The 10,722-nt window shown below is 35.2% G+C and overlaps 1 non-coding gene across 1 annotated transcript; it reads right to left on the bottom strand.

The window, feature by feature from the left end:
- Positions 1–2,877: 2,877 nt before the first annotated feature.
- LOC131645402 (small nucleolar RNA R71) lies at positions 2,878–2,985 on the bottom strand. Its single transcript, XR_009297027.1, has one exon. It is a non-coding gene; the product is annotated as a small nucleolar RNA R71 (small nucleolar RNA).
- Positions 2,986–10,722: the final 7,737 nt, after the last annotated feature.

Genomic DNA, 10,722 nt, shown 5'->3' with positions numbered 1-10,722 from the left:
ATCTAAGAAGATTGTTCTTAGAGTGATTAGGTTGTGATCAGTATACTCTAGAAGACTTAGAAGTTATCTAAGTGGAAAACCATTGTAATCTTGTGTGATTAGTGGATTGAATCCTCAGGTGAGGTAAATCACTCCAAGGGGGTGGACTGGAGTAGTTTAGTTAACAACGAACCAGGATAAAAATCATTGTGCAAATTGTTTTATCTTACAAGTTTTAAAGCTACACTTATTCAAACCCCCCCTTTCTAAGTGTTTTTCTATCCTTCAACCTAGGGCAAAAGTTAGAATCTTTTCTTTCGATCAAAGACTCCACAATAATTTAATATAAAAACAAGGTTTCTTATTGATAATAAATTCAAACAATTGTTCATAGGAATTAATCAATGGTTTTGCATATTCATAGGCTAACTACTACCTTAAACTCAACAAGAGGAATTTAGCTCTCCATAGACATGAAGAACACACAAGATTTAATAGAGGGATTCATCTTCATCAAAGGAATGTCTTCAATTGGTAAAGAATCCACCTTCAATTGTTGTTCTCAGCTTCAGAATCAGAATGCTCTCATAATTTCGCTCACAAAAAGTCAGTCCCTTTACTTGAAGACTAGGGCTTCTATTTATAATTTTTGGGCCTGAAACGTCGCGTCCGCGGCGCGGCAACGGATCACCGCGGAGCGGTCAAAAACAGTGAGTTTGGCGCGGCGCTGTCTTAGACTCCCGCGGCGCGCCCTTGCTAAAACTCCTTCTTTTTGCTTTGTCTTTGATACTTCAGCTTTCTTCCCTCTTCATGTTCTTATAAAGCTCCTTTTCAGCTCCAAACCTGCATCAATAGTACCCACAAGTGATTCGATTTGCTTTACAAATGAACTAAACTTATTCAGTTCAATTCTTACTAAAAACCTATGGATCTATCACAAATTACATTAGTTTAGAAAAGAAATTACTTATATTAACACATGAATTTACCATTAATTCACTCCTAACATATGTCTCTGGGAAAGCTAGAATGATAGCATTATGGAAATCAATAGACAACAGAATCTTGAAGGTCGCCAGGATGGGAGAATCCAAGTGTTAACGTTATTGATGGGAAGAGTATGATTCGGCTCTGAAGGTGTAATCAATGGAGATGATGAGCACTTGTTCAGACTGATTATCACAAGTATTGTGACCAAAGATACTTGGGAGATTCTCAAGTCCACTCATAAAGGCACATCCAGGTGTTTTGGAAGAAAAGAGCATGAATTTTGTCTCCAACTATGTAGGAGGTCGTAACCTAATATCTGATGAAAGGTTATTTTAATGCTATTATGCATTTTTATAATGTTATGGGTAAGTGATGAGATCATGAGCTCACTAAGTATGTGAAAGGAAACATATAAAAAAATGCTCCAAATAAAATGTGTTAGGGCCCATCTTGTCAAATTTTGGCCCAAAACACTTGTTTTTACTTTTTAGTGTGTTTTTAAATATTCTAAAGCTCTTAAAGCTTAGAAATTTTGTGGCTTTTATGTTTCTAGGTAAATAATGTACTCAAGAAATCAATAGGTAAAGCTTTTAAGGAATGAGAAAGAGAAAGGTGGGATTCATTAATTAAAGTGGCTATAAATTGTTATTATTCATCAAGACAATTAATATCCACTTTCTCCACTACCTTTAAGTGTGTGACCTTTCTTTTCTAAACCATTATTGATTAGTTAGTGGACTGAAGTTGTAGAATTTCTTGAGTTATTATTGTAAGCTACCTTTTACCTATAAATAGGAAGCTAAATATGAATGAAAAAGAAGTTGAATTTTGTTAAACACTTTATGTGATTTTTAGAGCTTTGCTCCTTTGGTTCTGGATTGGGCCATATTTTGATCTTATCAAGGAACCAAGTTTCTTTTGGTGATCTTCACTAAGTATTATCATCTTGTCTTAATCATAGAAAGAGTGTGACGCCGCATTTCTATCTCTTTCCATCAATTTCTTTCTAAAACTTCTGTTGTTTCAATTCTGCCCAAAAGCAAATATTACTTGTAATTTCGCTTTTTTCTATTCTATATTATCATTATCAATCACAAGTTCCACAACTATAACAAAGTATGAGAAAAATGACCGCTTTACAAATTGGTTAGCCATTAGTAAGTAAATAGAAGATCAAAGCCAGATGTGAAGAACATCAATCATGACATCAGCAACATCCTTGATGATCAAGTAAAGATGGATCTAAAATGAAAGCATTCAGTGCAATATATGTGAAGGCTCTGGACTTGCTCTGGTAGAATTCCCTACCTTCTTTAAGAATAAGCTGAAGGGGCTTTCTATCTCCATATATGTTCAAGACAGTGATTCATATTTTATACATGTCTAGACAGGAAAGTGAGGTTCTTTTGTAAACTCCTGCAATGAAGAAATAACTCATGATAAGCTAGCTGCTTCCTGCAAAGATTTGTGGATCAAGTGAAGAAGTATGCCAAAAAGGAGAAAAACAAAAGGTAATTGTTTCTCAACTATAGTTTGTAAAGAAATATTGTTTGTATACGGTATCTAACATGCAGATTGAGGTAACCTCTTTGAACTCCAAACTTGAAATCATGATCAATTTTGTGAGAATGGTGAACCATTAGTTCCAGTATGTGAGTGATTTTTCTAGAAGATGATAGGAAACCTAAAAGGGATAAGGTTTAATTTTCAAGGGTTTAATAGGCAAAGAAAATCTTAAGGGACATAAATTTGTTTCTATTCAAGGACGAGCTGAGTCATTAATGTCAAACAACATGTCTAAACATCATACCAGACATCATAATCCTCAACATGTCTCATTATGAGTGCCATAATTTTAGAATAGAAAGTTGTGTTCCTAGCTTGATGTTTTTTGCCGAGTAAACCGACACAGTAAAGGAACTAGATCTCCTACTTTAAGCAGAATGATGGTGAACCGCTCTTTGAAGCATGAGAGCAATATAAGGAAAAGATTAGACTTTGTACGCATCAGTCCGTACCTTTTACAACGGTCTTCTCTACACTACGAGAATGACTTTAGATTTTGTTGTGGGATAATCCCTTATGAACATGCCATACAATGATTCTTATGCGCTTACCGAAGACATGAAGCAAAACCACTCCCGGTGGGGAAGCGGGCATGCTTCTATAGAAAAAGCATTGCAAAAGGGTGGACTATACAAAGTTAGCGCCTTTGACCATATAAACTCTAATGTAGATGTCATATACCATAAAATTGATAATTAAGTATCAACTATGTAGCTCATGCTACTCAAAATTATGAAATTTATGGACTAGCCGACCATGTCGGTATTGCATGCCAAAAGATATGGTGAATTATGTCCAATATAGAAATTCATATTCAAATACTTACAACGATTGTTAGAGAGATTATTGGAACTTTTCGTACAAAAAACTTCTCCTTAGTTTGTAGCCAATCTTGTACATAGTACCTCATTGATTACCAAGGATAGAAGAATGTTCCTGTTCCTTGAAAGTAAAATATCGAGGCGTTAATGGAGAATTTTGTTTTGAGTCAAACCCGAAAAAACAAGGGTTTCATAAACCAAAACCTTTATACCAATGAATTGCTTAGACAAATTGCGTCCGACTCCATGCTTACCCATAATAAAATGGTAGAAAATTAAATTTTTCATGTAGTTGAGCAATAAGTGTCAACATTTTCCCTAACCAGATCTTATTGGGGACAACCTAAGCCAAATTTGGAAGGGCAGATAAACATTGTTAAGATGTAAAATGGTAAAGACTTAGAAATTGTCGGCAAGAAAAGTGGTGAAGGAAAGGCAGAAGAGAGTGAGCCAGCACCTCCTTCGAAAGAGCTTGTTAAAGAAGAAAAAAAGGAAGAGCTTTGTGTGGCCCCACCTCCTGACAAACCTCCAATCTCATTTCCCATAAAGATTGGCTAAGGCAAGAATTGAGGAACAATTTAAGAGGTTTGTAAAGTGGGTCAAGAAGCTCGATATCAACATCCTATTTATTGAGGCTCTATCAGAAATACCTTCATACGCCAAATTCTTGAAGGAAATCATATATAATAAGCACAAGATTTATAATAACGAAACAATAGCACTAACTGAAGAGTGTAGTACAATCATTCAGAACAAGCTAGCCCTAAAACTAAAAGACCTTGTGAATTTCTCGATTTCCCATGTCATAGTAAACAACATCAGTGCCAGAGGGTTATGCGATCTTGGGGAAAACGTCATCTTGATGTCATTGTCTATCTGCAAAAGAATAGATCTCAGTGAGATTAACCCAAATTTTTTTTCTTCTGAAAATTAGTCGATAGATCCATAAAATATCCTCTAGGAATATTGGAAGATGTTTAGGATTAGTCAATTGTACATACCCACCAACTGTGTTGTCATGGAAACTTCCTATCAACGCGAACTTCTTGAAAGCAAAAGTGTTTTGCTTACTACCCCCTCACAAGCATACTCCTCCCAAGGAGCAACAACCTCGATATTATAGTTAAGAATGATATTGTTCCTCTTTGACTTCTAACCCAACAATTTCAATCAATTTGGATTGAAGTCATACTTCTTCACATGAACCACTACAAAAAATTCAAATAACATGACTTCCATATGGAGCTCTGATCACTAATATATTGGATGCCTTTGGAATCAATATTATAGGAGAAGAACTGTAATCATCAAGCAACAAGATTGATTACTCTTCACTTAGAAAAATGAAGATCTGTCTCTACCGTTGAGAATAAAGAAACAAGTCGATGAAGAAAGAAGAATACATAGAACAACCAGATGTAGAAAACACGTCAATAAATAGTATCATGAAGACGTGCCAATAAAATGTTCTAGCTATACAGAAACTGGCCAAAGATGTTGTTGAAATCAAGAAGAGTACCTCAAGGAATGATGATAGATATGGCAACAAGTAGTCTCACCTATGTGTTTTAGTCTTTAAATGTATTTGTTTTATTTTTTGCATTACTTCAATTCTTAAAAAAATTCCGTTTCTAAATGCTTGACTATGAAGTATATGTGTTTGTATATTTAAAATTTTGTCTTGCATCTTTACCCTCCTTTTTGATTATGACAAAGGAGAAGAAGTATAATCTTAGGGGGAGTAGAGTATACTCTTCAACCATGTAAGAGGAAGTTTTAACACTCTAAATTTATCTACATGTATTTTCTTTTACCACCTTCCTGAGAGATGTGTTGTCATAATCATGGGGGGAATGTGGAATTATGTGCTTGCAGGTTTAATCATGAATAAGCAAGGTATTCCTATACCTATAAACATCATTTGTTTCTTGATGAACCATGATATGAGATTGTTTCCCAAGAAGAAACACCCTCCAGATGTGCTTTTTCTATCATCAGCACTTCCAGCCCAATCAGCATCACAATACCCAAATAAGATAGGTTCACACCCATGAGAGTACAATATACCATAGTCACAAGTTCCATTCACATATTTGAGAATCCTCTTGACTTGATTTATGTGACTTACTTTGGGTTCTGCTTGATATCTAGCACATACTCCAACTGCAAAGGCAATATTTGGTCTGCTAGCTGTTAGATATAGCAGACTTCCAATCATGCTCTTGTACAAACTCTGGTCAACACTAGTGCCACCTTCATCCTTAGATAACTTTAAATGAGTAGGTGTTGCCCCCTGATTTTTACCCTACGATTTCATCTCATTTTCATCCACGCATTTCATCATATTATGCTTTATGTTTGCTAATCTTGTACATTTTATGATTGTAATTTTTAATTCAATTTAAATCAAGTTGAATTTTAAATTAGAGTTAATAAAATCATTTTTTTATCATATTGTTTTGTTGTTATTGCTTTTATTTTTCTTTTATGTTGATAGGTACAAATAATAAAGGGGAGAGTCCATTAAATTCTATGTTTAAATATTTTTTCAAGGCCCAATAATATTTAGTTAATGGAGCCAAGCCTTGAAGAAAATTGGGACCCCACTTTGAAGGGATACACGGTTCAACACAAGGAGTCATTTCTCAGCATAAGACAAAAAGCAACAATCACACCATTGGCATTGAGTTTCAAATGGAATTTCTAAAATCCAATCTCCACCACACAATAAAAATAATCAAGGGCTCTAAGTGATTCGAAGCAAATCACATGGATCACTACAAACTCTTTCCAAAACTCATAAATCTTGACTACAATTCCCCCCAAACTTTAACAAATTTTCCCACAATTTCTTCACAAAATTTTCACAAACTTCAGCTTATAAATACAACTCTTGATTCATCAGAAAGGGGGGGGGGAGAAAAATTTTAGTGTTATGCTGCCAAAATATATCCAGAAATTCTCCTCCAAACTTGCTTCACGTGAAATCACCACACTGAAACCGTTCAGAAACAATCTTCAAGTCTGCAGTTTCAGCAACAATCTTCATTACGTAACCGATCGTAAACCATTTTCACGCATCTGTAAACTGCAGCAAGTTCGACGTAGAGAGTATCAACTTCTCACATTCGATTCATCCGAGGCAGCTTCATCAATTGAAGCGCGATTGTATCAGCTACAACGTTGTAATTTCAGCTTCAGATTGGAACGGCTTCATAACACCGACGTCAACGAATCGGTAACTCGTTTCAACTTCAACATTGATACGCAAGCAACATATCCATTCACAGCACCTTCAAAACATCTTCAAACCTCACTCCACGCCTCCTCCTGCAACCAATACTCAGATTCATTCATCATCAATTCAAGCCTGCAAATCAACAGCATAACGCAATCGAATCCGGATCGCAACTTCACAGCACAAAGAAGATTATTATCTCTCCTCTGGTTTTCTAAACATTATTTTCTTCAAGCTGAATCCAGGTTCTATTTCTTTTAGTTTGCATATTGCTGGTTGATATTGATGCTATTGATGCGATTGTATCAAAAAGCAATATGCAAAGTAAAAGCAATATGTAGGGGTGTGCATGGTTGGTTATTTTCAAAAACCAAACCATAACCATTTTAAAACCATTTAAATGGTTTGGATTTATAACCATAACCACATTTTAATCAAAACTGGTTACAAAACCAGTTATAAATTTGGTTATGATTATATAACCGGTTTTTTTAAAAAATCCAGTTTTAAAATTATTTTTTCCAAAAATATTTAAAAAAAAAAATTAATATTTTGAGAATTAAAACATTTGGATTTGGATAATAACCGGATTATAACCGAATCCAAAATAATTTAACCGGATAATAACCATTTAATTATATCCGAATTATATGAATGGATAACCAAATCATTAATAACTAAATCGGTTAATAAGCATTCAATTATATCCTGTTATTTAAAAGTGGTTTAAGTTTGGTTATGGATTTGGACATCAAAACTGGATATTTTGCACACCCCTAGCAATATGCTTGTTGATGTTGAATTTAGTTGTTAGTTTTCCTTTTGTTTGAACCGTGTTGCTGTTGTGGTTACTTCGAAGAGGTTAGACCGAGTGAGGCCGAGAACATTTTTGTTGTTGGTTTACGATTTAGAAATTTAGGCGACGGAGATTTGTTGTTGCGTTTGAATCAGAGATAGATTCGGAAGAAACAGAGGATATTAGGTTGTTGTGTGGACCGAAAAGTAAAGCTGGAAGTAAAGAGTTTTAGGTTGAGGTGTTGTTGTTGTTTTGTTCATATTGAGAGGAGTTTGGTTGAGAGGCCATGGAAGAACCGAAGCAGAGCATTAACGTGAAAGAGAACAAGGGAGTGGCCCCTTATTTGACCTTAGGTGGCTTTGAATTTTTACGGTTTAGTTTATTCTGGGCCGTTATTTTAATGATCATAAGCCCAAATCCGGATTACTATACATGCACCCTTTTATTAGTCTTAACACCCTTCTCTGATTTTTATGTCATATGCTGTTGGGCCAGCAAACTCAACCCAATCCGATTTTCCCTTGGCATCACCTTTAGACTGCAGTGTACACCCCCCTTGTGCTGGGTGTTCTTTTATGATATTGGGCCTACACCTTTTGGGCTCAGCATTTCTTTTATTTACACTCTCTATTTTAATATGCTTTTTAGCCTTCTTTTATTAATTGTTGCTTATTTCTTAATTTTTGTTTTTTATTTGATATAATTCAAAAATACAAAAAAAGATGTTTTTATTTTAAATTTAGATTTTTTTTTCTTCCTATCAAAACTTCAAAAATATTTTAATTAGCCTTTTAATTCTCCTATTTGATTTTATTTTACACAATTTAAACTTTTAATCAATTAGTTAAATATTGATTTAATTAGTTGATCTTTATTAAGTAAAATCGATTAGTTTACTAATTGATTTTTCTTAATTTTGGTTAATTAATTTAATCAAATTTTAATTAATTGATTAAATGGTTAACTTGTTTATTTTCCTTTTTAGCTACTTATGTTTGTATATACTCATCTTTTATATTTTCTTTTCCTTTTAAAATGTTTTGTTCGATTTTCTTTTATTTTCTTTTAAGCACATGTTAATTCCGTTCCACGACAATCGTGTACGTCTCCAAAGGTCGAGCAGCAGTGGAATGCGATGTTTAACAACACACACACAAAATCTCTTGAGCCCAACTACGGCTGCTCTGATTCCTTAATCGGGATATGTAGGCATTAGGTCGCGGGGCCTGAACGAGCACAATCTTGTATATATTTCTTTCTTTTCCCCGTGTTTCTTTTTTTTCGTGCGTTTCCCTTTAGCTTTTAGCTTTAGATTTTTAGATAACACCCATAGATTTAGACTAACAAGAATGGATCTCGTCGAGTACGACGGACGTGAGGAGTGCTAACCCCTTCTCCTTGCGTAACTGACACCCTTACCTGTTTCTCTGGGTCGTAAGACCTTTGTTTGTTTTTCCCTTTAGGTTTACTTGATGTTTTCCTTTCCCATTTTGTGGGATAAATAAATAATCGATGGCGACTTCATTGATTTCATCTAATGATTTTGATCCAGTTGTTTCAGTAGGTGCAGGTGTTCTTTTGTGACTAGCATTGTCCATTCCAAACTTTTTGACAATATTCTTGGCATATTTTCTTTGAGAGAGGAAGATGGAGTCTTCCATTTGTTTAACTTGCAGCCCAAGAAAATATGTCAATTCTCCAACCATGCTAATTTCAAACTCAGTTTGCATATGATTGACGAAGTGTTTAACCATCAGATCTGACATCCCACCAAACACTATATCATCCACATATATCTAAGCAATCAAGATTTTTCCACCTTCATCTTTCACAAAGAGGGTTTTGTCTATCCCTCCTTTCCTGTAGCCATTTGTGGTCAGGAACTCAATCAATCTCCCATACCAAGCTCTAGGGGCTTGTTTTAATCCATATAGAGCCTTTAGGTTGTTCCACATATACTTCCTCATTCAAGTACCCATTCAGAAAGGCACTTTTTACATCCATCTGAAATAACTTGAACTTCAAGATGCAGGTTACTCCTAATAGTAATCTGATTGACTCAAGTCTTGCAACAGGTGCAAAAGTTTCATAAAAATCTACCCCTTCAATTTAAGTATATCCTTGAGCCACTAACCTTGCTTTATTTCTAGTTATAACTCCCTTTTCATCATACTTGTTCTTGTATATCCACTTGGTACCAATAATGTTTGTTCCTTCAGGTCTAGGGACCAATTCCCATACTTCATTTCTTTTGAACTGTTCCAGTTCATCTTGCATGGTATTGATCCAAAACTCATCTGCCAGAGCTTCCTTCACATTCTTTGGTTCAATTTTGGATACAAAGCATGAGTTGGCAATGATCTCTCTAGATCTAGTAATTATACCACTTTCTGAATTCTAATAGTGGGATCTTTGTTAATTGCTTCAGGTTCAGATTCTGTGGGAGAATCATTATTGTCTTCAGTTTTGACTGATCCTTGAGTTTGAGTTTCAAAGAATGTTCCAACATCCTCTATGACATTGAAGTCTTCATGCTGGTCATCAAAAATAACTTTGATGGATTCCATCAATACTTGAGTTCTGGAGTTGAATACTTTATATGCTCTACTGTTTGTAGAGTATCCCAGGAGTACACCTTCATCACTTTTGGGGTTCATTTTCCTTCTTTGCTCTCGATCTGTCAGGATATAACACTTGCTTCCAAATACATGAAAGTACTTTATAGTAGGTTTCCTTCCTTTCCATATTTCATACAGTGTGGAGGAAGTCCCTTTCCTCAATGTGACTCTGTTATGGACATAGCAAGTTGTGTTCATTGCTTCAGCCCAAAAGTACATATGTAGCTTCTTTGCATGGATCATAGCTCTGGCAGATTCTTGAATAGTCCTATTTTTCCTTTCTACTACTCCATTTTGCTGAGGAGTGATAGGTGAGGAAAATTCATGACTGATTCCTTCAGAAGAACATAATTCAGCAAATTTGGCATTCTCAAACTCCTTCCCATGATAACTCCTGATTCTGATCACACTACTTTCCTTCTCTCTTTGAAGTCTTGTGCATAAGTCCTTGAACACCTCAAACACATATGATTTTTCTCTGATTAAGCTTATCCAGGTATATCTAGAGTAATCATCAACTACCACATAGGCATACTTCTTCCCACCAAGACTTTCTACCTGCACTGGTCCCATCAGATCCATATGCAACAGTTCCAGAATTTTGGAAGTAGTAAGTTGTTTGATCTTTGGATGTGACATCTTGGTTTGTTTGCCAACCTGACATTCTTCACAGACTATTCCTTCATCAATTTGCAGCTTTGGGATTCCTCTTAC

Source organism: Vicia villosa, linkage group LG1, assembly GCF_029867415.1.
Source record: "Vicia villosa cultivar HV-30 ecotype Madison, WI linkage group LG1, Vvil1.0, whole genome shotgun sequence".
Taxonomy (NCBI): domain Eukaryota; kingdom Viridiplantae; phylum Streptophyta; class Magnoliopsida; order Fabales; family Fabaceae; genus Vicia; species Vicia villosa.
This window is presented reverse-complemented; position numbering and strand designations above follow the sequence as displayed.